Source organism: Paroedura picta, chromosome 4 (assembly GCF_049243985.1).
Source record: "Paroedura picta isolate Pp20150507F chromosome 4, Ppicta_v3.0, whole genome shotgun sequence".
NCBI lineage: Eukaryota > Metazoa > Chordata > Lepidosauria > Squamata > Gekkonidae > Paroedura > Paroedura picta.
This window is the reverse complement of record NC_135372.1, coordinates 100562379-100590006: the sequence shown is the minus strand read 5'-3', so window position 1 is coordinate 100590006 and position 27628 is coordinate 100562379. Positions and strand designations below refer to the sequence as shown.

The following is a 27628-nucleotide window of genomic DNA, read 5'->3' as shown; positions in this document are numbered from 1 at the left end:
CCCACCCATCCTCAAGACCCATCCTCCCTACTGTGTACCCCCAAAATGTCCAGGAATTTCCCAACTTGGAGCTAGGAATCCTAAATTAAAGATTTAAAAAGCTGTTAGCTACTTAAAAATTGCAAGAACTAGAAAGAAAGAATACTTTGAACAATAATCATATACATCTTGTAAAAAAGAATCATAATTAATCTATGACACCCCACCTCTCTCTCTCACACACACACACACTCACACACACACACACACACAAGCAGTAATATGAACAATTAGAACAAATAAGTTCAGTGTTTACCAGTGCTGGCACCAAAATAAACACATTAAGGATTGTACTTCTAAAATAAAAACAACAAAACTGAAAATAAGCCCTTTATAATTATGCCAAAAGAGAAGAAACAGAAACTCAGTAATTCATAAGTTAAACATACATTTAATCTCCTTTTGGTAACACACCACAAAGGAGCTGTCTCTGCATATGACTGACAGTAGCGACTTACTCAGTTCTTACACATAAGAAAGCAAACCTTGAAGATTAAACCCCCTTAAACCAGTGATTCCCAACCAGGGGTTCCCGAGGGGGTCGTCAGCCGTTCTTCTCCTGCCTTAATGAACTCAGCTGCAAGCTAGGGAACCAGCCACTTCCATCTTTCCTCCCCCACCTCCCAAGTGTGAGTGAGTTCCCTTATGGTTTCTGCATCTCAAAGGGGGTGGAGTCTGCATGCCTACTCCCGTCTTAAACCACCTCTTGTCTCTCTCCCCCTCAGTCCTCCCCAAGCCTTCCTGTTAACGTAGGTAGTGAATGTCACTTCCAATGACTGCTGTGGGTGTGGTAGGGAGGTGTGGCCAGCTGACATCCTTTCCAAGGCTCCTTCAAGTATGAAAATTATTTCAGGAGCTCCTTTATGGTCAAAGGTTGAAAAACACTGCCTTATGCAATCTTATGATCTAATGAACCTCTTTGCAGAACATTTGGTGGCTATTGAATTAAGGGCCATTATAGCTTGGTAGAAGTTTAATAGGCAATGTGTCGATGCTAGAGTTGCTAACTGTCCAGAAAGGGAGAAATGCACTATTCTTTTAAGATAGGATGAATGGAAAGTTATTTACCCTGAGAAACTTGGTTTGCCCATTACTAAGCATGAAGTCTGTATCAAAGAGGGAATTTCTCTCCAGTTCTGTTGCCAACCCATATGTTGTCTGATTACTGTATTTAAGTTGATATTAGAGATGACAATATGAAATTAGTGCTGTATTTCAATAGCAGCCAAATGCCATTTTTGGATGTCCCACTAGCTGAGAAATCGATCACAACATTAGATAAGAGGCCTACGGGTAGAAACTCTCTTCTCATGTAATCATTATTTTATTGGAAATCCGAAGTCACTTTCTACAACTTTGAAAAAATTGTTTCAGACTTGATAACTTCAGAAGGGAGGCTACTATAACAATTTGAGAGAGCCAGCTTGGTGTAGCGGTTAAGAGTGCAGACTTCTAATCTGGCGAGCTGGGTTTGATTCCATGTTCCCCCACATGCAGCCAGTTGGGTGACCTTGGGCTCACCACGGCACTGATAAGGCTGTTCTGACTGAGCAGTAATATCAGGGCTCTCTTAGCCTAGTCTGGCTGCATCGGCCTGGAACAGCCGATTTGGATGCCGCCGCACACAACCCTAGGGCTCTCTCAGCCTCACCTACCTCAGAGGGTGTCTGTTGTGGGGAGAGGAAAGGGAATGCAATTGTAACCTACTTTGAAACTCCTTCAGGTAGAGAAAAGTGACATATAAGAAACAATTCTTCTTCCTCTCCTTTTTTTTTTTGACTTATAATGAGAATACATCTGGTATTTTACCAGTAAGACACAATAGAACTTTAAGATATATTTGTTCATGAATAGAAATACACTTGAGAGCAAGACAATTTTTTGTATGACAACAGCCATGTTGGTTTGGAATTGCTATTTATTGGACAACACATCTACCTTGATATCAAACCTGTAGTTGTATTGAGGGAAACTCACCTGGAACCTGGCATAGCATAGTATTGAGCAAAATAACCTGTGACCTGGGAAGCTGCTGGTTTAAATTCCACCAGCGTTACAAACAGGGATAGGGATAAAATGCATCCAAACTAAAGCTTAGTCAGCAGCTGGAAGATGCAGACACACAGAATAGCAACTGGGATTTCAGTCATGATGTGAGTAAAGAGACAAGAAGTGGACAAACTGAGATTGAAGCATACACTGTGGCTTGTTTCATATAAAGGAACCTTGGGGAACCTAAAAAGAAGCCAGATGACACACAAGTTTCATACATAAGGCAGTTGGAATGTCACAGGCTGCTTGTGCTGTTTTGCCTTTTGTGCTTCCTTTGATGACGCAGAACAAGTGGGGTAAGCATTAGTGGGAGGGAGCACCTGAAGGCCTGCAACAGGCAGCTGAGCTGGGAGAGGGCTGGATGTGAGTCTTAAGGAGACAGACTTGACTTAGTCTGGCACTTCTGTCAAAGACCTGGTGCATGCCTGTAATCAATTCCAAAACCAATCAATAAAGACTTCTTTGCTGTTACAAGAGTCGAATTATTGGTGAATTCATCTGGAACCTTACAATTGCATGCAATGACAAAATGCAGCCATTATATCAGTGCTTGTCTTTCAAAATTGAGAAACTTATCCTCTAAACCTGTGCTGAACAGCATTCAGGTCAGAGTTATCACCCACAGCTGTCCCTCTCATGCCCTTTGTAAATTGAGCTATGAATTAATTTACTACCATTGTACTTTTGACAATGAACACATCAGGTGCCTTGAAAAGCCCTCAGCAAAATGTTAGGTCAAGGCAAAACTCCAGGAGTCTGACAAGGGGACCATGGGCTGTTTTCTTGTGGCAACAGAAGTGGTATTAGTGGTTTAAATGACAACCAGAGGGATGGGAACAGTTGCATAAGTAAGGTCCAACTTCAAGCACAGTCTGATCCAAAACCAGAAGTACAATATCTAGACTATAGATAATAAATTAGATGTCGGGAAAAACCTTTTCCTCAGGGCAATTGCTGAACAGCTGTTTCCCACTTAAAAATAAAATCAGGGAAAATGTGGGCTTCAGCACTGAAGAATAACTGCACATAGCCAAAGAACAACATGTAGAAGTGCAAGTGAATCTGCAGCTCCCATGTGTTTAAAAAAATCCTGCAAAACATGGTATATGCATATGCAAGCATCAATGATACTAATATGAATTCAGGACTCAACACTGGAGTCATTTCCCTATTGCTGAACTGGGTGACCACTCCTTCCCCCAACACAGGCAAGTTAGGTAAATGTTTCTGAGTCCAGAGACCATAGAGCAGTCAAGAGGGTGGCCTTATATGACAGAGGATAGGAAAACCAGAATGTTTAATGAGAGCTATGGTTTGGACAGGATGCCACTCCAGATTGTTACCACTGAAAAATCTACATGCTAACTATATTTCACAATTCTGCATATGCCTCTTTGGGGATACTTCTGGACTGAAGAAGCAGGATGGAAAACAATTAAATATACTTATTTAGAATATTTTCATTTTACCTCTACTCCAAGGAGCTCAACACCATGTACCTTATCCTTCTTCTACCAGTATATTCTCACAAGAAGCCTGTGAAGTGGGTTACACTGAAGGACAATGTCTGATTCATGGTAAGCCAATGAGGTTCATGGAAGAGTGGGGATTTGAACCCGGATTTCCTGAATTTCTGACCTCAGTGTCACACTGGGTCTCATGACAATATGGATGCAGCCCTATTCAAAAGCTGGCTGAGTGTGGTGTGACAAACTGATGGAAGTTTTCTAAAACATGTGGCTCAAGACAGTCATTGCTTCAGAGTCATAGCTCCAAACAGGAAAACTAATTCTAAGCAAAATGTACACATATGTGTCCTCACTAAATTATGCCAGCAGTATAGAAGCAGAATACATTAAAGGCTTCACATTACTTTCTTTGCCCCTTTCTTTCATCACTAATACAGTTAATTTTGCGTCTTGCTCTGGAAATATAACTCTATATGCATCAGTAAATCCTCTGTGTGTGTCCCAATTCCACCAGTCAGATTAGAGATTAAGAGGTTTTTTAGATTGTTTTTTTAAGTCATTCTAGAGATTTTTTTGATCCAGCTGTGTGTGAGAGAGAGAGAAAGAGAAGGGAGGAGAGAGAGGGAGAGAATATAGCAGTATCAAAGAATCACCATGAAGGATTGGAAATGAAAAGTCTCCAAGATTTACAGCGTACTCAGAGGTTAACACAAATGGTAGGAATACTTCACAAGCATAAAATTCTATCACCTTCTGCACTGCGTATGAATGTTATGATCTATTGCAGCTCAAACAATACAGCGATTGGTGAGGATCATCATATGACCTTTCTAGATGAAAAGCTAAAGCTATAACCAACCTGTTCATACAATGAAAGGGCTGAGGTTAACCTTGCTACTGGCAAATAAATGATTTGTGTATAACATAGGAGAGTACAGTGTGTTACTCCAAAGAAAAATGAGTAAGGGTTATAAGGGTAGCATCCAAAATGGCATGGATAGGCGCAATAGCACAAGATGTTTATTTTATTTTATTGTACATATTTTACTTTTATTCTATCATGAAAAAAACCTGTTAACATAGGATTACCAGGAGGTCCTCTGTCCAGGTATGACCAGCTGTTTCAGCAAGGCTGTCGTTTCAAGTGCCTTCTAACTGTACTCTGGCCTAACTGTACTCTGGCACCCATGTGTAAAAAACAATAAATCAAAAACTTTGGATATGATAATGAAATACTAAGGAAAGTTACACCCTTCTAAGTCTCTTGAACACAACAGTTTTAGAAAGCTGTAACTCTGTTTAGGAATGTTCCGCATACCTCCCACCCAAAAACCAAAAAAATTAAGAGCAGCTGCTGAATAGAAACTACCTATTTCCCTTATGGGACAAAATGTCTAACCTCTAGGAAGATTTGCTTCAGAACACTAGTGCAGGAGGAAAGGGGTTAAGCCCCGTTTGTTAATGTCCCATAGTTGCTAATTCTCAAAGAAACCAAAGGAGAGCTGCAGCCACTGGGCTGACACTCAGGGGGTTGCAGGAGGCTATTTGAGGCCCTATGAATGCTTCCCATCTATTTTCTATTTTATCAGCATTCTATTATATAAAGAAAACATAGTGCTGTAAACACTGATAGGCCAAACACCTTACCTTTTTGCTCATCTGCAGAGAAAAAAACTTCACTCATTGGGCTGAATCCAATCAATTTCTCTCTCCATCTTGTCCCATCTCCTTGCTTACTCCAGCCCCCATCCCAGATGGCTTTTGGACACACAAGTCCCATGACCCCCAGGACAGCATTTCTTGATGATAAAAACTGGTAGTATAACTAGCTGGAACCACCCACTATTATAAACTTAATTAAAATATATGGCCTATGACTTGGATTCCCAGTTTTGGGATTTTGCCTCTGCAAAACTTCAAATGTTCTACTTTTCTCTTACATGAGATATATGTAGACTTCAGTGTCTTCTCTCCTGTGCAGTTAGTGCTTAAGAGTCAACATAGTGAGAGATTTAGAAGTAATACACGGTCTTGGCATTAGTAATTTGTATGCTTCCTAGAGACAATCCCTGGGGATTGTCATTCTACTTGAAGCCTCTGTTAGTTTATTGTTGATATGTTATTTATGACTATGTTATGCATTCAGACTGTTCTATGTATTAGTCTTACAATGTTTTCTGTGAACCACCCGGAGCCGTATGGGAGGGCGATATAAAAACCTAATAAATAAATAAATTAGAAAGCACAGTAAGAAGGCAGCACAGGTATGTGATGAATAATATTAACAGTATAAGCAAATGGAAAACAGAACTAGTATTAACATTCTTTCCTTTTTTGGCATATTAACAGAGCAAAGAAGGGCCAAATTCAGATTCTCAAAGTCTGAGAAACCTCAGTGTTTAGCAGCAGCCCTCTCATCTTTTCATGGGCAGGCAACTCACCGTGTTCTTAGGAGCAATTTGTTACCATGCTTGTGCAAGTGGGTGGCTTGCAATCAAGAGACACACTGAGTGTTGTTTGCCCACGGCTGTACATCAGAGTAGAACATGGCCTACGCTGTCCCGACCTTTGCTGTCACTGAGACCAAAATCCCACCCACACTCTCACTAATGCAAAACAGTAGTGCTTAGCAGAGAGAAGCATATAGGGATACTAGCAGTGGCATGACTATGATTTCTCTACCTCTTGACAGGAATAAAAGCTGGTAAGTTAATGTTACTTCTTGGTCTTTATTAAGCTGGCATTGCAGACAAGGGGAATGCCGCCATAGTCCATCTCTCTCTTTCTCTCTGGTTCCAGGTGACAGGGGGTAGTCTTGCACTAGTTTCTGAATCACCAGGAAGGTAAGATGGTTTCCCGGAGGGGGAGGATTGTTCCTATTAAATAAGAGCAGCTGGAGTTTGTATTTTCTTTTAAACATCAAAATTGTTTATCCGAATACAAGGATCATGTGAACAACTTCTACTTGCTACAAAATCACTACAAAAGTGCACTTTACATTTTTGTTCAAAAAAAATTAGAATTGAAGCATCTAAACTTGTTATTTCTCAACTTTTCATTCAGTATCTGAATTGAGATGCAGAATGCTGGACACCAACAATCTGTAAGGTGGCAATGCAGCAGGAAAACCTCAATAGTTGCTTTCATGATATCAGCCCAGCTTTCTTCCTAGTATTTTGAGGCACAAGGAAAGTTTGAGAAATGCCAATTCCTCTACATTTTTGTAAATTTATACAAGGTTTAAAAAGTGACAATATAGGACACTATGATTCAAGTAAGAGTTCTTATTGTCTCTTCCAACTGCAATTGATAACTGAACCCAACAAATGTTCAGGACCATGTGGCCAGCACAGCCCAGTATTTTACAGTTGGCCAAAATCTTTCCAAAACAAGTAACATGTAAATTTAGTTCTCCACTTAAATTCTTCTGGAATGTTATTGTCCATCACCATTATAACGATTGGGAATTTTTGGAAAAAACAATTCAAATAAGTAAAATGGAAAAACAGGTATGTAAGAAAAAGATATGTCCCTTCTTAACCCGCACCATACCACTTCCCCCTTCAACCTTGACTCAGGCGTATTCCTGACAGTATGCAACTCAACAGCACAGAAAGATCTTGAAGAGAAGCAGATACATTTCTTCTTGGGAGAGTGCACATTAAGTGCAGAAAGCCAACCTGATGGGCTCACAACTGACAACGTTCCTGTCTTTGTCAGCTCATAGGATGAGTAGAGGCTGAATAGTCCTGACAATAGTCACTGCCAAGCATGGAATATTAGTGCTCTTGTCCTAAAATTAAGCCTTTGAGGATGTACAGATTCCGGCTCCAATTGATAGCAGGGTTGTCAATAACTTAGAGAAAAAAATGTCCTTCTCTTGTAACAGAGGTTTTAATGGAATGTCATTTACCTGGAAATATTATCTACCTCTGTGTCATGAAAAGCTTCACCTGTCCCATGAAAAGCTTCACCTGCCCATTTCCCAACATTAAGCTTCTGTTAAAGAGGAAAGATATTTTTCTCCAGGTTGTTGGCAACTCTTATGCAACAAGACACTGAACAATGGTCAGCAACATATGACATCTGTGTCATACAAAAATAGGATGGACTATAAAGGGGAATGTACTGGAACAGATAGAAGACCAGTGTGACCTAATACAATTTAGAGGCTAGATTGCCTCTCATCACTGGCTGTTCTTTTTTCTTTTTTTAAAAATTCTTTGCAGATGGAGAAGGTTCCCTTCTTTAGTCCCAGCCCCTGGCATCACCCCTTTACCCTGTAAAAATATAAAATCCATTAAAAAGACTCTAATTATAAAGATGTCTGCGTGCTGTTGTTCTGAGTGCTTCTATACCAACATCCATTGAGCCTATTTATTATCACTACACTAAACGTCTACCTTCAGACTACCTTGAATCAGTGGAAGAAAGAAAAATGGGCAATTTCACACAGCAGAAAAGCAAGCTGGTTATAGCAAGTGTGGCAGCTACATACCAAATGCAGAAACAAACAAAACCTCAGCAGAGATTTCTCTGGGATGTTTATGTCTTGTAAAGATGGACGTGACATGCTTCTTTGCATTTAGATTGCAAACTGCAGTGCTTAATAGCATGTAATACTCTAGGATGAGAATTCAATCTTACATTCATGTCTGATTGAAAACGAAAGATAAAGAAGGATTAAGTGTCGCCAGTTAAAAGGACTACCATAGTAACAACTATATCTTTGTAAGAATGATACTAACACAAATTTTAAGAGTTTTTAACTTTGTTTTCTGCATCTCACACAGGATTAATTTAATTTGGAAAGCAAGTGATGGGAAAGAAAAAAATTAAAATATTTATCTACTTCTACAGAAAAATACAGCAGTCTAGGTTCATTCAAAAGAAGTGTTGGCTCTTCCCTCTAGAACCTGACTGTGATATGGAAAGCTACCACAAGGCTGTGTCTTCACTGCTGAGCTCAACCAATGATTTTACATCCCAATTCTATCTAACATATTTTCTAGCAGAGCTCTAGGAACGGAAATGTTGGTAAGCAATCCCAACTCTGATAATTATGATGAAGTCAGGGATCTTCTACTATCTATGCATATGTTCTTTGTTAAATCTCTCCAAGCACTCAGGATACCCAGTCTTCAATTCTGGTACTCATAAATGATGTGGGAAACTATGTCACTGAATGAAACAATGTCACACCAGCTGTAGCTCCATTCGTGTGATACGCTTTTGTTCTGTCACATTCTGTGGGTGGCATTTGCCAAAGGAAGCAACAGGATCTCAGTCAAATTTCTGTTTTGGCTAGCATATAGCAGACTTCTGCAAGAGCAAATATTTGGGCAGGAGCGTGATTTAAGTGGCAGCTAGAGTTAGAGAAAACATTTATGAAACATAAAACTGTTCGAGCTACAAGTTATAGGGTTTAAGTGATATTGCATAAACCCCTCTATTTTCTCATGCCAAGGTTAAATAAGAACATTTACTTTGCAATATAAAAATGTCATCAGCACTATGCTGACATTTTTATAACAGAACCAAAGACAAATAGCTAACAAGTTGGGTAATTTCCTAATCTTCTGGCTGGCACTATTGGTAAGGACATAGTATAGTTTTAGACAGGGAGTTGTTTTTCCTTTTTGAAATCTTATTATTTATATTTAGATACTGCCCTTCCTTTTGGCTCAGGACGGTTTACATTACAACTCATATGGTACAGTACTGTAAACATCCAATACAGAAGTTATTTAATAGTGAAACTTGTGTCAACAATGATTCAATAACAATGATAACAATAGTGTGGTACAACAACTCAATAACAACACAGTTTGCTTTGACTGCACTGTGGTCTGGCTTTCTGTTAGTGCAGTTTGTGGGGCTTCAGGTTGGTGGTAGTGGTTTATTCACTGGTCTTGGCCAAATGCCTGGTGGAAGAGCTGTTTTTTGCAGGCCTTGTGGAATTGTCTTATTGTGCATGTGCAATAAAACACTTCTGTCTGCAGGCTTAATGAATCACAACATACATTTATTATTTGCATAATACTGGCTGCGTTTAGACATCACAGTAAGCGAACATCAAGTCAACAGAGCTTGTTGCAGACCTTGTATGATGTGCCCTTAAGCCTGCTTTCTGTTCTTCCCTTCTTACCAAACTCCTCATTTAAATCAAATTTTGGTCACCTGTAATCACCTTTCTGCCACTCCACCAAACCATGGTTTAATCCAGGTTCGGGTTAACCCGTGTTATCTCTACTTGTATATCACAGGTAGCTAGAATCTGTTTTAGACATGATTTTTTCATCTTACTCTGTGCAAGAAGGGAGGGAAGAAGAGACATATCATCACAGAAGACTAGAATATCACATGCTAACCATTCTAGAGTAGCAAAACTGTATAAGCAGTTCTACAAAGAAAAGGCTTATTTCTAAAATTGCACAGAATATTTAAAAAACACATTGTTCATAAAGAACCATGATTTTAAGAATCCCACATTAAAGTATAACTGCCAGCAAAATCCAACCTCCAACAGACCTTGAAAAGACAAGGCTAAATATCTTAGTAAATAGCCGTGTTGGATATTATGATACAGTTTACTGATTTGCTATAATTTGCTTTTGCCTTATATCTCCACAGTTATGAGGGTTGTTCATTTAGTCTAAGGAAGAGTGCATGCACTCAAAAGCTCACACCTTGAATAAATATTTTTTGGTCTTAAAGGTACTATTGGACTCTATTTTTGTTATCTTAGAAAATATAGATGTTCAAATGTAGACAGTGGACAAGGAAGATGTAACGTATTAAATTGGAAATATGGAAGAGAAACATTTAAAAAGTGGGACAATTTTACGGAGGTCCATACAACATTAAAATGCCATATTAATACTGTTTCCAATCTCCAGGTGGTGACTGGAGATCTTTTAGGATTACAACTGATCTGAGGTGACAGAGATCCATTCACCTGGAGAAAATGGCCACTTTGTAAGGTGGACTGTGTGGCATTATACACCACTGAAATCCCTCTCCTCCCCAAACCCCACTTTTTTTAGGTTCTACCCCCCAAATGTCCAAGTATTTCCCAACCCAAAGCTCGCAACTTTACATACTGAGGATTATGTGTAGACTCTTTCCCCATTTTCTTTTCCTTCTTATCATTTTTCCTAACTGGACTTTCTGTTCATTTGAATTTCTTTGTTGTTGGGTTATGGATATATGAATGGGTAGCTGAATTAATTTAGCTGATTATGTTCTTTACACATTCAGCCATGTATTCCGCTCCTCATACAGAGGAAAAGGATTCAACGGCTTGGGTACCAATGCAACTTAGCACTAAAAGTTTTTTGCACATTCTTTTCATGGCATTCAGTAAAAAACAGCCTGTCTCATTACCCATGTGTTGTAAGGTAATGATTAAAAGACAGCACTATTTAAACAGAATTTCTTTGCAGCAAAACACTAACATAATATGATTTATTTGTTAGTTAATAATTTAGCTCAGCAACACAAACCTGAGACATACGCTACCCTTTCCTCCCATTTTATGAAAAATCATTATTTATTTATTTAGATTTCTATTATACTTGGCACCAATGTAATTCCTTTCATATATTTGCATGAATAATTACTATTCTATGTAAATGAGGCCCTAAAAGAAAACTTAATCTGATCCCAATACTAATTATATTCACAAAGAAACCACACACACTAGTTGGTTTCAGTTCACAAAAATAGTCCCAATTATCATATATTATAGCAGCAGAAACATTAAGTGGATTTTAATAGTGATGGTGAACAAGGCTGGTTCAAGGCATTTAATTGGGGCCAAGCAAAGCACACCTGTTGTCTTCTTCTGTACCATCACCAGACGAATCCACAATGAGGCCAAATTCAAACTGGGCCTGCCCAGCAGTGGCACAGACTCCTGAAATGATGCCTTCATATGCATCTCTGCACACTTCATGATTCTGCCCAAAGTGGGGCAAACTACTTGAATGATTTGGTCAGAAATTCAATACAGATGGTGTGGTACAGAAACCAAGCTAGACTGCCTAATCATAGTTCAACCTCTCCTGCAGCAATCAATTGAATATATGAATACAACCACTGCTACAGATGATTAAAGAGCTATAATTATACCGGGGCAGAACAAATGTGACTTTAAATAAACACTAGAAACAAAGCCTCTTGTATAGAACAATACAACATGCGCTAGGCTCCCCTCCCCCACTCCAGGGCAGGCCAGCCAGGGCCCCCCTCCCACCTCAGCCTCTCTGGGCCTTTTCAAGTTGGCGGGAAGTGCTGGGGGGCAGCCCATTCCCTCCTTCTGCCCCCAGAACGCCCATGGAGGCCTCAGCAGGCCTTTTTGGGTGAGGGAGAAGGCAGCCCGCTCCCTTCACAGAGGCCTTGGTGAGCCTTTTTGAGGTGGGGACGGAAAGCTGGGGAGGCAGTCCGTACTCCCCACTGCCCCCAGAAGGCCCACCAAGGCCTCCACAAGCTTGCCGGACCTTTTCGGGATGGGAAGAGTGTTGTGGGGCAGTCTGCCCCCCTCACCCCCAGAAGGCCTGCCAAAGCACTGGGGGGGGACTCTGCTTCTCCCCCCACTGCCCGGGCAGCCCTGCCAAAGCCTGGAAAGGTGCTGACAAGAGCACTGGTGGGGGCTCCCCTCTCCTCCCCACCCCCATCATCCCCAGCCACAGTGCCTAACCCTCTGCCCTCTCTCTCAGCTCCAGCCACCTGCCTACCTTACTGGTGGCTGGCAGTTCTTCCATATGGAAGAAATTAGAGGGGGATGTGGCTAGGGGCGAGACATCACTCCTGATTGGCTGTTCATTGGATGGACAGCCAATCAGGTATGGGACAGCCAGGTCTGCCTCCCTGATTGGTGAGTAGGTGATGAATCCCAGCTCCGCCCAGGAACAGATGTACTGTTTCCACCAGATGATAAACATTCATTGACTCATTACTTGAGTTATCTGTAACCATTATGAAAAAAGGACCAGCACCTTCATTTTTCAGGTAAGTGAATAGCATTCGCAACAAACATTAAATCATTCCCCCATTCATGCAGAAATTATGTAAACTATTTTCCTTAAATGAGAAATCACTTAGTCCTTTTTCTTATGTGACCAATGACCAAGCTTTGTAGACTGTTAACCGAGATGAAAAACACCAGAGGAAAACACGAGATGAAAAACACCAGATGAAAAACACCAGAAGATCAGAGATTAGAAATGTTTCTGGCCTTTGTTATTCATTCTAACTTTCCACTTTGTGCTGTTCCTCATCCACTGTTTGTTTGTTAGAATTAATAGTATCACTATAGGATTCTTCCTCATCACATCATGTATCCATTGAGAGGAACAGGTTCTTCATCCCACCCACTTTTAGCATTCAGTGATTTGAACTTTGAAACAGAGGAAAAAAATCCTTTCCATACAGATGTGCTCAAACAGTAGTCAGAGGGCCTCTGTCGACATAGACATCAATAAGCTGGTTGAGAACTATTATTCTCTGGACTAAACAGAAGCCTTCTCCATGTATTTCTCTGCACATTCACTGAACACAGATGGGGGAAGACAGGATCACACCCACTGGCACTGCTCCCTACTTTCTACACACTCAGCTAACAGAATTCTGTCTGGATCCCCCCAGTCAGTAACTGCTGCTCTATACAATGATAAGGCAACCTTTCTCAACATTTTTACCATTGAGAAACCTCTGAAATATTCTTCATGCTTCAAGAAACCCCAGAAGTGGCACCTTCATGCAGAATATGGTTGGGAAGCATAGCTGTGTACATGCCCACCCAGAGCACCTCCACCTCCATAATCGGCCATTTTGGGAGGGGGGAAAATTGACATAACAATATATGGTCATATCACTGATAAATGTTTAACAAATTTAAAAAATATATTAAAAATTAAGTAACTCCCATCCATTCAGGAAACCCTTCCAGGACCATCAAGAAACCCCAGGCTTTCATGAAACCCTGGTTGAGAAAGCCTATGATAAGATCACTAAGGATCCTACAACGATAATAAGTTTGCCTTATCTTTGCATAAAGGCACAGTCTCCCAATAATTGCTCCCTATCATGTGAAAGGACAAAGGTGAAGTATCTTCCCTTCAGACCTTACTGGCTCAGAGGTAAACATACTGAAAAAGTGATCATGATAGAAGGGGCAAGAACTGGCTACAACATATATGAACCTATCTGAAGTAAACCACAAGAACAACATGGTAATAACTTTGTTGAGGCTGCCTGTATACAGATTTTGACTCCTGCTCTGACAGCTTATTTAAGAGAGATTACTTACCAAAGAAGCCGACGAAATACAAAGGATGAATGTCGCCTGGAGACAGAAAACTTGGAAAGTGAATTTCTGTACATGTGCATATATCATTTAAGATGCTTGATGCACAGTGTGCTTAGAAGAGCCACCCTCAGTGAAGTATTTCTTCTGCGCCTGTCAACCACTAAGTGTAACATAACCTTTCAAAACACCTCCCCCCATCTTTCAAACTCCAGTCAGATGGGACAAGAGCTGGGATCTCCATCTGTTGTAACAAAGAATAAATTTTGTGGTTGGTTTTTATTCATACAGGGGCACGAAGCAAGGGAGGGGGACATGCTAAACATATCCCCTTTGTTATCTAATCTCAAGAGCGGAGAGTCACAGGCCCAGGCAAGAAGTGTTGGTTGACACACTTTGATCATTAATAGAACATGAACTGCATGCTAAACAACTGGGTCACATTTTCCCTCAGCTCTTCCTTGGAAACTGAAGCTAGTACAGAGAAAAGCATCATTAAGTATTGCCAGTTGTTCCTTGGAAGGGCGCAGCTCTCAAGAATAAAATCAGCACACAGCCCGATCTGTAAGCTTTAGGACAACCTGCTTTAAATCAGGAATACATTTTGGACTCTGGGGACAAGGATTTAAAAGAGGTAAGGGTTATTCCAAAGGATTACTGCATATTCAAAATTAAAGCATTGGAGACATGACAGAACTTTATACAATTATATACATGGGGTGGAGAGAGTTGACAAAAAGAACTTTTTCTCCTGCTCCCCAAATAATAGAATTTGAGGGCATCCAATGAAGCTTATGGGCAGTGGATTCAGGACAGACAAAAAGAAAAAAAACTTCTTTACACAGAATGATTATAGAGGGGAATTCACTCTCAGGGATCACTATGATGGGCACAGGGATAGACAGCTTTATAAGGGGATATGATAGACTCATGAAGGATAGACCTATCAGTGGATACTAGTCATGGTACCTTGCATTCAGAGGCAGTCAACTTCTGTTTCCCAGTGCCAGAAGACAACATCAGGGGAAGCTCATGGCCTTTATGTTCTTTTGTTGGCCCTCTGGAAACTGATTGGCCACTGTGTGTGACAGGATGATGGACTAGATATACCACTGGTCTGATCCAATAGGCCGTTTCTTACATTTTTAGAGCATAAAAGAGTATGTTGTAAGCAGAGCCAAATTATCAGGGAGAAATGGGAGTATTAAAAAAATGAACTATCATCTGTTTTATTTATGGCCATTCACATAGGGAGCCCTCGATGAAGTGAAACTGTATGTATCATAGGCAGACAAGGAATGTTTCATGGCGGCCCAAGCAACATAAAGATGCTTCCCTATTTTCTGGCGCTGTGCTGTGAAACGAAATAGGCATGTCTCCCCCACCCACATTCCAGCATGAAAAACAAACCTCCACACCCACTTCCCCCAAAGTTTTACAGCTTTAGTATGAATGATGCAGTAAATCTAGAAGTAGATTTAGTGCTCCTAATTTTAAAAGGATTAGTGCCATTCCTTTCTCCATCTCATCATAAGAAATAATTTCAACTGCCCACCTTCCCCAAAGTGGCCCAGGTTTAAACTTTGCAAGATGTAGTAATATGAATGCCAGCCTCCGGGAGGGACCTGGGGATTGCCTGAAATTACAGCTCACTCCCAGACTACAGAGAAAGTGGATGTTTTGGAGGATGGACTCTATGGCATTGTACTTCACTGAGATCCCTGTTCTTTCAGGCTCCATCCCCATATCTCCAGAAGTTTCCTGACCTGGAGGTGTCAACCCTATCCCACACTGATACTACAAATTAGTCACTGTGTTTTGCACTCACATAATGGAACGGCAACTGAAGAATGACATTATTCAGGCCTTCTCATGCAACCTAGAAGCATTTATTTGCCTCATTTCTGCATGTGTGTAGGCTTGTAATTACACAATGACTAAAAGATTAGAACTCAGCACACGCTTGTTGTTGTTATGTGCGAAGTCGTGTCCGACGCATCGCGACCCCATGGACAATGATCCTCCAGGCCTTCCTGTCCTCTACCATTCCCCGGAGTCCATTTAGGTTTGCACCTACTGCTTCAGTGACTCCATCCAGCCACCTCATTCTCTGTCGACCCCTTCTTCTTTTGCCCTCGATCGCTCCCAACATTGGCTCTTCTCCAGGGAGTCCTTCCTTCTCATGAGGTGGCCAAAGAATTTGAGTTTCATCTTCAGGATCTGGCCTTCTAAAGAGCAGTCAGGGTTGATCTCCTCTAGGACTGACCGGTTTGTTCGCCTTGCAGTCCAAGGGACTCGCAAGAGTCTTCTCCAGCACCAGAGTTCAAAAGCCTCAATTCTTTGACACACGACCTTCTTTATGGTCCAACTTTCGCAGCCATACATTGCAACTGGGAATACCATAGCCTTGACTAAACGCACTTTTGTTGGCAGGGTGATGTCTCTGCTTTTTAGGATGCTGTCTAGATTTTAGGATGCTGTCAGCACACGCTTAGAATGTTCTTTTATTGCTTTTCATATTTCAGGGTCATGATGACTATTTCTTGATAGCCCTGGAAGGGTTTCCCAAATGGGTGAGAGTTAATTAATGTTTATATATATTTAAAATGTGTTAAACATTTATCAGTGACTAGATATGGTCCCGTCACCCCCCCCCCTCCCAGAGAAATGGCCAGTGATGGGCCTGGAGAGGGTGGGAAAGGGAGGGGCTCCAGGTGGGCGTGTACACACCACTGCTTTCCAACCATAATCTGCAGGATCACACCACTTCTGGGGGTTCTCAAAGAATGTTTCAGAGGTTTCTCAATGGTAAAAATGTTTAAGCCCTAGTACATCCCTTGGAAGTTTCTAGTAAAATAATTATTAAAAAAACAACAGCAAGGAATTTGTACAAGGATGAAAAAGGCATAAAAAGAAAGGAGGACAGGGGAGTGGGAAGGAGAGAAAAAAGGAAAATTCCATTGGCAACGCTCAACAAGTGAAATAGCCTTCAGGAGAAAACAGTTCTTAATCAGCCTTGGGGAACCTCTGGGACATTCTGGGTACCAATTAGGCTTTCAATCTTTATTTACATGTTACAGGAGGAACAGTAAAATGCCAGTTGCTAATGTTCCCAAGAAGATACTTACTGTTCTTGCTTTATGGCTTTCATTCACATAATTAAAAGTGATTTGCTAACAAAGATGTTTCTGCAGGGGGCTCTGAATCACATTTCAAATAAGACAACAACAACATGTTAAGGGTTTATACCACAAGGTTAAAAAGGACATTTAAATAGCAACTAAACACTAATTTGTAGGATCATATTTAAAGGTCCACTAAGGATCACTTAGAGCCTCTTGTGGCACAGAGTGGTAAGGCAGCAGACATGCAGTCTGAAAGCTGCCCATGAGGCTGGGAGTTCAATCCCAGCAGCTGGCTCAAGGTTGACTCAGCCTTCCATCCTTCCGAGGTTGGTAAAATGAGTACCCAGCTTTATGGGGGGTAAACGGTCATGACTGGGGAAGGCACTGGCAAACCACCCCGTATTGAGTCTGCCATGAAAACGCTGGAGGGCGTTACCCCAAGGGTCAGACATGACCCAGTGCTTGCACAGGGGATACCTTTTAAGGATCACTTATGTCATACTTCATTCCTACCACACTAAACTAATTTCCACCACCTTTGTTAATATAAATCTATTTCGCTTTTGGGCCATGTCTTCCATACTGGGAAATGTTACATATATGTTTTTAAGAACAAAAAGCAAGAAGATAGTCATGCCTGGCAACAGAGAGAGTAATACTAAGCAGGTTTAATCAGGTCCTCAGGTCTCTCTGCTGCTTATAGTGGGTCTCTTCCTGGGCCTGCGTCTTTATTGGACTGCCTTCCCTGCCCAGGGTCTTCTTTCCCCTCTCTGGGCAGTGAGGGGCCATCCCAGCTTCTTGCCCCTCCCCCAGCCCTTTCATCAGCTTGGGGCATTGGCAGCTTCTACGGTACGCTGTGGTTTGACTGGGACAGCAAGGTGTCTCTCTCCTGGCAGCATCTGAGACCTGGCATGGACACAGTGGCTTGTCCTGAAGGGGAGGGGTATGTGTCCCTGTTTGTACCAGGTGAGTTGGGATCCAGGCTTCCCATCCAGGAGTCTGTAGAGAGCCGGGACTTCTGGAGTGGTCTGGGGGAAGGTGGCTTTAGATCTCTTGCCTTGTAAACTCTATGGAGTCACAGTAAGCTGGCTGCACTTTCCACCACCACATCAGTCAGTTACCAGATTCAGTTGAAGGTACTAATCTGACCTCTCCTCTTATGCTCCACTGAGACTTGTCTTCTCTGAGCAAAACCTTCTGAACGTGCTACTCTGCAAATGCATAAGCACAGAGGCCCCTGCTTGGGTTTTCTTGATTACAGATCCCTTCCTTGTGGAACAGTCAAGCTGAGGAGGTCAGGAAGGTTCCAATGTTTTAATTGGAAATGTGCAGGAGGACATTTTTATAAAGGTAATAGGGTTGTAGTATAATGGGATGGGTCAGGAGGGTGCGTTTAAAGGGTCAGGAGGGTGCGTTTAAAAGCATAAAGGATTGTAGTCTATTGTGCTGTTTACAATTTACTGTTTACTAGTAAATTATATATATATATATTATCTTGCTATGACTGTTTTTGCCATCAATTTATTTGTTATTTACAGAATGTCATATCTTACACTATTTTCTTGGCTGCAATGTCTTCTAATTTTGCATTCCTTTTTCCTTGTTCAGTGGATTGGATGCTTTATGCTATCTGAATTGTTTTAATATTCTGTAATCTGCCTCATGTTTCAGCAAGAAAAGCTGATGATAAATGAATAAAAATATTTTGATTTTTACACTACAGAGTGGCAAACTTTTGCCACTATATTCAAACATTTTCAGAGTATGATCCAGTTGCTCTTAATACTCTCTCAAGGAAACCCAAGACATTTTCTCACATAAAAAGTTATTTCACTACTGTCCGAAGGGCTCAAAGTCAAAAAAGAGATTCTCTTACACTGCAAAATAATAAACATTACAACAAAAGAAAGAAATACTGTGCTAGAGAGACATGAACACCATTTATTCCAGATGTCCTAACCAGCTTGCCAGCCTCTTGGGAGAAATTGTCAATTAACTCTTCATTAAAATTTCATACCTCAACTCTCCACTGCTCTCACTAGTCCGCTTCTACCAGCTCAATGGGCTGGTGAAAGGACCAAGATAGCTCTCTTCATGGTCCATCTGCAAAATGGGGAGATGTCTAATCAATGACTATTGCATAGAACCTTTGCATGTAGCAACTTCACATCTCCCACTGACAGCTATTGTTTCTTTTCCACAAGGCTCTCCCATCTGCTTCATTGTGAAAGTGCCTCCTATAGCAACCCATATGTTGTAGCTGTCCATCAGGGAATCCATCCCAATCATGAGGTCAGGGGGAAGACAAGACTTAGGAAGGTCAAACAAAAAAAAATCCACATACTTGCTTTCTGAAGGTGAGAATAAGCATTGGTAACTGAATTAGCTTTCACTGCTTGCCATTTGTTGGGATTGGCTTGAATCATAGAGTTGTAAGGGAACTCCAGGGTCATCTAGTCCAACCCCCTGCACAATGCAGGAAATTCACATCTATCTGCCCACCCACAATTCCATGTCCAGATAATACTCTCCCCCATCAGACTCTATGGCTAATCTAGCTCGGAGGAAATACTTCCCGACCCCAAAGTGGTGATGGGCGTTTTCCTGAGTATGCAAGGAAGATCCATAAGAGCCAATCCCTTCTGCCCACCCACTTACAATCTGCATAAGTTCACAGAATCAGCATTTTCTGTGAGGTGGCTATCTAGCCTCTGTTTAAGAACTTCCAAGGAAGGAGAACCCACCACCTCCCAAGGAAGCCTGTTCCACTGAGGAACCGCTCTAAATGCCAGGAACATCTTCCAGGTGTTTAGCTCAAAATTCTTCTGAGTTAATTTCATCCCACTGGTTCTAGTCATACCCTCTTTGGCAAGAGAAAACAACTCTGCTCCTCAGCGGCCCCCAACCCCCAATCCAGGGACCGGGACCGGTCCCTGGATCAGTCGGTACCGGGCCGCAGCTCCTCCTCGTCCTCCTCCCTGGCTGCTGCCTCGGGGGTTGCCTGCCACTCTGCTGCCGGCTCGCCTTTGGTACTCTCCAGTGGCCGCCATGGCTGGGGCTCCCCCCGGCGTGGCACTGCGCAGATGCTGCTAGTAGCGCTTCCCAGCGGGTGGCGGGAAGTCAGGGGGACTGGTGGAAAAGCAAGTGGAGCAAAGTCTCAGGCAGTGGCGGCATCCCTCGGCAAAAGACTACCCCCCCCCCGGGCCTCAGTAAAATTGTCAAGCGTTGACCAGTCCCCAGTGATAAAAAGGTTGGGGAGTACTGCTCTATATGGCAGCCCTTCAAGTACTTGAAGATATCACCTCTTAGGCATCTTCTCTCCAGGCTAAAGAGACCAAGCTCTTACCTCATATGTCTTGGTCTCCAAACCCCTCACCATTTTTGTTGACCTCCTCTGGACAAGCTCTAGTTTGCCTATATCCTTCTTCAATTGTGGTGCCCAAAATTGAACAAAGTATTCTAAGCGAGGTCTAACCAGAGCAAAGTGGTACCATCATCTCATGCAATCTGGACACCATACTTCTTTTGATACAGCCCCAAATCCCATTTGCTTTTTAAGCCACCAAGTCACACTGCTGACTCATGAATGACTGATTATAAATGGCAGCAGCCACGCTGGACTGCCGCCGTTCCAGTGCACCGGAGAAAAAAAGCCCGGGGACGGAACATCCCGGGTGCACGCTGGCTGACCCGGCTCAATGGCTCCGCGCACACAACATGGGGCCAGAAGTGCTGGGAGAGCAGGTAAGCGGCCCCAGTGGCAGCAGGGAGGGATCGGGGGCATGCCCCCCACTGCACAATGCTGGGGAGCCGCATGCTGCTCTTCCACCATGGTGGGAGCAGGGGGGTGCCCCAGCCTGCTCCACGGCTCCGTGGAGCTTGCTGGGGCATGTGGTGTCCCTGCAGAGACACTATAGGTTGGGGCCAGGTGGCCCGGCACTGCCGATTACGCAAGGCGCCAGCCCCCCCCAGCCCCCACTGGCACCCACAGTAACCCATGGACTACAGAAGTTTCCATGTTCGTGTAACGTGAGCCTTCCGTGGGCCTGGGCCAGGCCACGCCCATGCTGGCAGCCGACAGCGTGGGCTTTCCAGCCCGTGCATAATGGGTCATTCAGTGTATGGTCTGCTAAGACTTCCCAGAACCTTTTCACACATATTACTTCCAAGACAGGTCTCCCCCATTTTGTCCCTGCAATGGTCCTACCACGTCCTTACTCTTTTTCTTCCTTTGAATATAACTAAAGAACATTTTTGTTGTGTTTAGCATTTCTTGCTAGCCTAAGCTCACACTGATCTTTAGCTTTTCTAATATTTTCCCTACAAGTATTGGTTATTTGTTTATAGTCATTCTTAGTTATAAAGCCCTCCTTCCATTTCCTAAATGAGCCTTTTTATTACTCAAATCTTTTGAAAGCTGTTGATAGAGCCATCCTGGCTTCTTTAGGCTCCTCTCATTTTTTCTTCTCAAGGGAATTGTTTGTGATTGTGCCTTCAGTATTTCACTTTTAAGAAATTCCTATCCCTCTTGAACTCCCATCTCCTTAAGTTTTTCTGACCACTGGATTCTACCCAGCATAACTTTAAGTTTGTTAAAATTTGATTTCCTGAAGTCCAGCCTATATGTCTGACTACGTACAGCTTTTCTCTTCCCCAAGATTGTAAATTCCAAAATCACCTGGTCACTACTATCAAGTGTGCCCACTACTTTCAGGATAGTACCTATGCTCCACGAACTGATATTTTAAGGGAGCCATAGAGTCTGTGTAGTGTTTCATAGATTATCTGCCATTCTTTGGAAGACCTTCCTGATGTAAGAAAGAACTTTTTGTGGTTATTGTTCAGCAATCAGGGTTCACCTCCCCCACATCTCAATACCTCAGCACGCACAGTCAAGCCATCATTATTGGAAGTGATGTAACACAGGGAAGGAGATTACCCATTGGTCCTGGATCCGGTCTGGCACCTAGCCTGGAGACCTGAGGGAAGGGTGGGGGACTGAGCTGCTCTTATAAACCCAGGCTCTCTACCTGGCCCCAATACCTGGTGGAACTGCTCTGTCTTGCAGGCCCTGCAGAACCCAGACAGCTCCGTCACAGAGCTCATTCCACCAGGTAGGGGCGAGGACTGAAAAAGCCTTGCCCTTGTCGAGGTCAGGCATACCTCCCGGGGTCCAGGGATGATCAGTAGATTCACACCCACAGAGCAAAGGGCCCTGTTGGGGAGCATAAACAGCAGAGCTTTAAATTCATCAGAGCTTTAAACTGAAGTTATGAGGGGAAGGAGATGCCCAATGTGAGGATTCTAATGTAGGAGAACAAATAGCAATAACCCACTTGAAAAGGACGGGACAAATAGAACCAAGGATAAGAGGCTTCTGGTGCCAATATATCAATGCCCAAAGCATGGACAATAAAAAGAAAGAGGTGAAGGGTGAAGATGTGGATGCTGTCCTCCTTGAGTAGCATGATAGAAAATCTAAGCATCAGGACCTTGTAATTATGGCTGACTTCAATTTCTCTGATGTGTTTGGGGAAACCAATTCTGCTAAGCATCCAGACACGTACAACTTTCTGACCTGCTGGGCTGACAATTTCATTTATCAAACAATGGAAGAACCTATAAGAGGCTTGGCCATACTCAATGCTGATCAACAGGCAAAAGCTGGTGGATGGAGTGAAGGAGGTGGGGACTCTAGGTGAGGGGGAGTGACCGTATCCTCTTAGAATTTCATATATGATGGGGGGGCAAGGAAGTTGTAGACAGATGTGTATGCTAGACATCTGTAGGACAGACTTAAATAAACTCAGAGACATGATGAGAGTCATTCCGTGGACAAGAACATTAGAAGAGAAAGGAGCAAGTGACATGTAGGCTCTCTTTAAACAAGAGCTAATGCATGCTCAAGCCATGACTACTCCAGCAAGACAGAAATATGGTAGGGAATTCAATAAGCCTATTTGGATGAACAGAGAACTAAGGAAGAAAAAGGAAACGTCAAACTTGCCTAATAGCCCAATTCTGATTTTGCCCCCACTGATTGCATCTGTTTAATTTGCAGAGATAGGCAGTTTGGTTTGGATAGGTCCAAAAAGGACCCAAATCAGCTTATCCAGACTGAATTGCCCATCCCTATTCCTTCATAAATAATTCTGATGACCTTTGGCAGGTACTGAGCACCTTATCTCACTGCTGTTGCTATAAACCCTCATCTTTACAGCCAGGCTTAAGTATTGGAAGTGTGGCAGGTGGGAAAAGAAAGTACTTCAAACAATGGAAAGCAGAAACATGAGGCACAGGAGTGAGCAAGGATTAGTTTCCTTTACAAGAATACTCCATACCCAGTCTCTCATATACACTTCATATATGAATTTGGCAGGCACTTGAACAAACACAAATGACCACACCATCATGTGGCTCTAAGTGACAGTTAACAAGACACTGGATTACACTTTATTATCATTTTCACATCAATCAGTAGATGCATTTATCACCAGTTTCTCTTATCTCCCTTGAACTGAACTCCTTTATTCATACAAGTCTGCTGTATACTCTAGATAGGCTCAAGACCCAGAAAAGATACCAAGCACTAGCTTCACTGAATGCATAACTAAAAGGTCTGGGGGCAGGGAGGGTTGATGTCTTACCCTTTAATTGCTAGCCTGACTCCCTTTAGGGAGGGAAGCATTCATTTCTCACAGTCACCAATTCCATGAGCCACTTCTCCCTGCTATTTTCACAGTGCATTGCATCCCCCACACCCCTGCTTATTCTTTTTCTTGCCTTGTATACCACAAATCCACAGGGAGAGCTCTGAATCATTTGCAAACCGCAGGCGATAAGAATAAAAAGTCACCAATACTAAAATGAATGTCACCTCCAAAGCATTAATGGCTGATTCTCAAAAATCGAATTTAGAGGTGCAAATGTATCTTGCATTCTAAAGCAAAACATGGAAAAGCAACTGACCAATTCCCAAAGGTCAGCCAACACATTTACTGAGTGACCCCCTCCCCAATACCATTGCCCAGTAGCTCCAGAAACAAGATCAGTAAGTAGATTTTCTCAGGACATTTTTTCCTTTCATCGTTCCTGCCTAATTAGACACAAAATACAAAATACATTTTACTGTGGCCATGAAAAGGTGAATGCCTGGCCTTCCCACAGTTAATTGCTGCAGAATTCAACAGTGATTTAAAAATGTGTTCACAGTAAAGCAAGTCTTACTGTATAACATCAAAACGCATACACATAAGTGCAGTATGTTGTGGCCACTCCTTGGTATAGGCCTACAAGGTCATCTGAACAAATGTGTTTATAAGCTGCAATTTAGTCACACCAGTATTTGAGTGGACCTGCTTTTAGAAAAGCTTCCAGGGGCATGAAGAACTGCCATTTATGCTCACCATGACTGAATTCAGGGGCAAATGAGAAGCGATCCAGCAGCTATGATAAAGAAATCCTGTGATTTTTAGAAGGACAGAATCTGCTCAAGCTACAGGAGCTACAAAAAGGGGCTCTGGCACTGGAAAGGGGGTGGTTTTCTGATGCAAATCCAACTGCCAGAGTTCTTTTTTCCCCCACAGAACAGAATAATCAGGTACCATGGGCATCACGCAATGTGTACAGGACTTGCTATGTACAGAGTGATCTTCAGCCTCTGTAAACTGACCATTTCCCACAATGACAAGCCTTAGTTAATTGACCTCCAATGCCTTTTTTATATCTGTGGAGCTCATGATTAATGATTTATTCATAACCAACAACAACCCAGAGATGCAGCAATGAAATATTCAGAATCAAGAGCTATTCAGGTACAAAAAATATGGTCTTCACAAATCCCACTAAAATCTGATAGTTACTAGGACCAAGCTATATACCTGGAAACTGGATAGGGGGGAAAAGTACAAGCTGGGTATAAAATCTGAGCATCCTTCCTTCATACATCCTTGCGTCTAAGTGGAGAAAAAAGACCTAAAGGGCTCAGCTCAGGGGCTGTGGCCTTGGACAAGCTGGCCCACTGGATTAATAAATGGCTCAAGATATAGCTGGTTTGTTTAATTTTTTCCCTAGTGTATGGCACTTGGGGATATAAAGGCAGGGAATAAATATTAAGCAAGCTGGGTTCTACTTTCAAAAGTGAGTTTCAACAAAGCAAAGATGAAGACAATATGGCTTGATTTTCAATAAAGAAGTTGGTTTTTGTACCCTGCTTTTCACTGCCCAAAGGAATCTCAAATTGGCTTACAATTGCTTTCCCTTCCTCTCCACACAACAGACACCCTGTAAGATAGATGAGGCTGAGAGAGCTCTGAGAGAGACTGCAGGGGCAGCAGGAGTGCTGGCAGAGGCTCTTCCCCAGTGGTCCACAGTCCCAGGCCCTCTGCCCTCCCTCCCAGCTCCTGCTTACCAGGCTGGAACTTCTTCCAAATGAAAGACGTTGGAGAGGGATGCAACCAGGGGCAGGACATCCTTCCTCATTGGCCGTTCATTGAACAGACAGCCAATCAGGAATGGAACATCCAGCACAGCCAACCTGATTAGTAGTTAGGCGGTGAGTCTTAGCTCCTTCCAGCACCCATTATCAGCTTTATTAATGGTTGCAGATTGCAGATGACAATACTACTGACCCAGCTGTAACATCTCCACCATCACACTGCAAACCTCCACATGTCATGTTTCTTCAGGACACATGGAAATCTGATTAAACTCTGTAAGTACTTCTATTCTGTGGAATAGAATAGACATATCCTATTTTATTTAATTTAATATTGTGTATTTTACTGTTTTTAGCTCTATGTAATTGATGTCTCTTGTGGTGCAGAGTGGTAAGGCAGCAGACATGCAGTCTGAAAGCTCTGCCCATGATGCTGGGAGTTCAATCCCAGCAGCTGGCTCAAGGTTGACTCAGCCTTCCATCCTTCTGAGATTGGTAAAATGAGTACCCAGCTTGCTGGGGGGTAAACGGTAATGACTGGGGAAGGTACTGGCAAACCACCCCATACTGAGTCTGCCATGAAAACGCTAGAGGGTGTCACCCCAAGGGTCAGACATGACCTGGTGCTTGCACAGGGGATACCTTTACCTTTACCTTTAATCGATGTCTGCAGACTGAATGTTGTACGCCACCCCAAGACGAGAGGGGCGGTATAAAAATCAAATAAGAAATAAATAAGAAATCAAATAAAAAATAAGATCAGAGCTTTTTCTTACAAGTGATAGTGCTGCTGAAAGGAATCCAGTGGCACTTTAAAGACAAAATCTATTCCATCATAAGCTTTTGAGAATAGGATATCACTTGCATCTCTCAAATTTAAAAATCCAGTGGCCAGAATCCCATCCCCACCCATCTTCAGCTCAGAAAACTCAAACTACAAATGACACACGAAGCCTTGAAAGAGCAGAGCTGGTGCTCCAATACGTGGCAGATGAGCAGCAGATGTCTAGGGCCAATGCCCGTAGCAGCTCTGCTAATGAGAAGTACAGCCCAGCCCTCTGCCCATTCTCTGTGGCCAAAACATTCCCTGCATGCTTTCCCAGGCAACACTGACAAATGGAAATAAGGTGGGAATTATGCTAAAAGGGGGGGAAGAGCCTCCAATAGCCTGAAATAGGAAAAGGCACAGCTTCTCGAGAAATAGCTGCCATTGAGGAATCTAAGATGGCTGAGATAAACAGTGGCTCTTCTATATATTGTTATGAAGACTATAAACTCATGGCCTGACAACATAGGGCAATGAAAAATTATTTATTTTGTTGCCTGGAAAAGGTTCTTTAAAAAAATTGCAACATTTGCATCTTTTTCCTGCTCTGTGGGCAGACACAGGCTGCTTTTCTGAGGATTGTGTAATAAAGAGGAGTTTCCACCCACAACAAGTAAGGCAAATGTCAATGTTTACCACTAAACACCACTCAGCACAGCAGATCTTTAAAGCCATGCAGGAAGTAAGACTTCACCGAAAAACAGACAGTAAAAAACAGCAAAAAACCAATTATGTGGCACTATAAAGAAGAACTCGTTTTTATGCCTTGCTTTTCAAAGATGAATAAACATAACGAAATTTCCAAGCTGGCAATGGCAAAAAGCTTTATTAAGAACGAGTTCCTAGGTATAAAACCTCGTTTTCGTATTTTGCTTCCTCAGTAAACTGTAACAAAATCAAAGTATATCATTTCATCATGCAGACCTTATATAACATGAAAATATAAATTTTATGGAACTAAAATAGTTTTCTACCTTATTTCTGAATTGTTTTTTTTTTCAGGGATCATCCAGCTGGGTGCATGTGGAGGAGTGGGGAATCAAACTGAGCTCTCCAGTTTAGAGGCCGCTGTTCTTAACCACTACACCATGATGGTCAACAGAGTATTTTGATGACAAAGACAGTAAGTTTTGGGAAAGATCACAGTAAAACCTGTATGGCTGCTGAGCAAATGGGAAAATTCAGATTTTCTGGCCCACATGGCAGACATTTTCCCTGACCCTGTTCCCATAACAGACATTCCCCCCACTGTTTTTTTATTGGTGTTTACAATCAACACTACAGTATTGTTAAATTGATATGATATTGCAATACAGATATAGCATATACAAGGGAAAAGGGAGAGAGCTAAAGTGGAGATCAAGGGATGGG

At 42.3% G+C, this 27628-nt stretch overlaps 1 protein-coding gene and 1 long non-coding RNA gene across 16 annotated transcripts in view; one reads left to right on the top strand and one right to left on the bottom strand.

The window, feature by feature from the left end:
- The window catches only part of NFASC (neurofascin), a 208626-nt gene that overhangs the window by 121891 nt on the left and 59107 nt on the right, over window positions 1-27628 (bottom strand). The window contains exon 1 of one of the 15 annotated variants that reach the window (XM_077334675.1): window positions 13873-14113. The exons of the other annotated variants lie outside the window; for them this stretch is intronic. The gene's annotated coding sequence lies outside the window, so the exon portion shown is untranslated. Of the gene's footprint in view, window positions 1-13872; window positions 14114-27628 lie in introns of those variants that run through there. 15 annotated transcript variants of the gene reach the window in all.
- LOC143836015 (uncharacterized) lies at window positions 14039-27378 on the top strand. The gene is made up of 4 exons (XR_013230457.1): window positions 14039-14503; window positions 16395-16442; window positions 25601-25707; window positions 27260-27378. It is a non-coding gene; the product is annotated as an uncharacterized LOC143836015 (long non-coding RNA).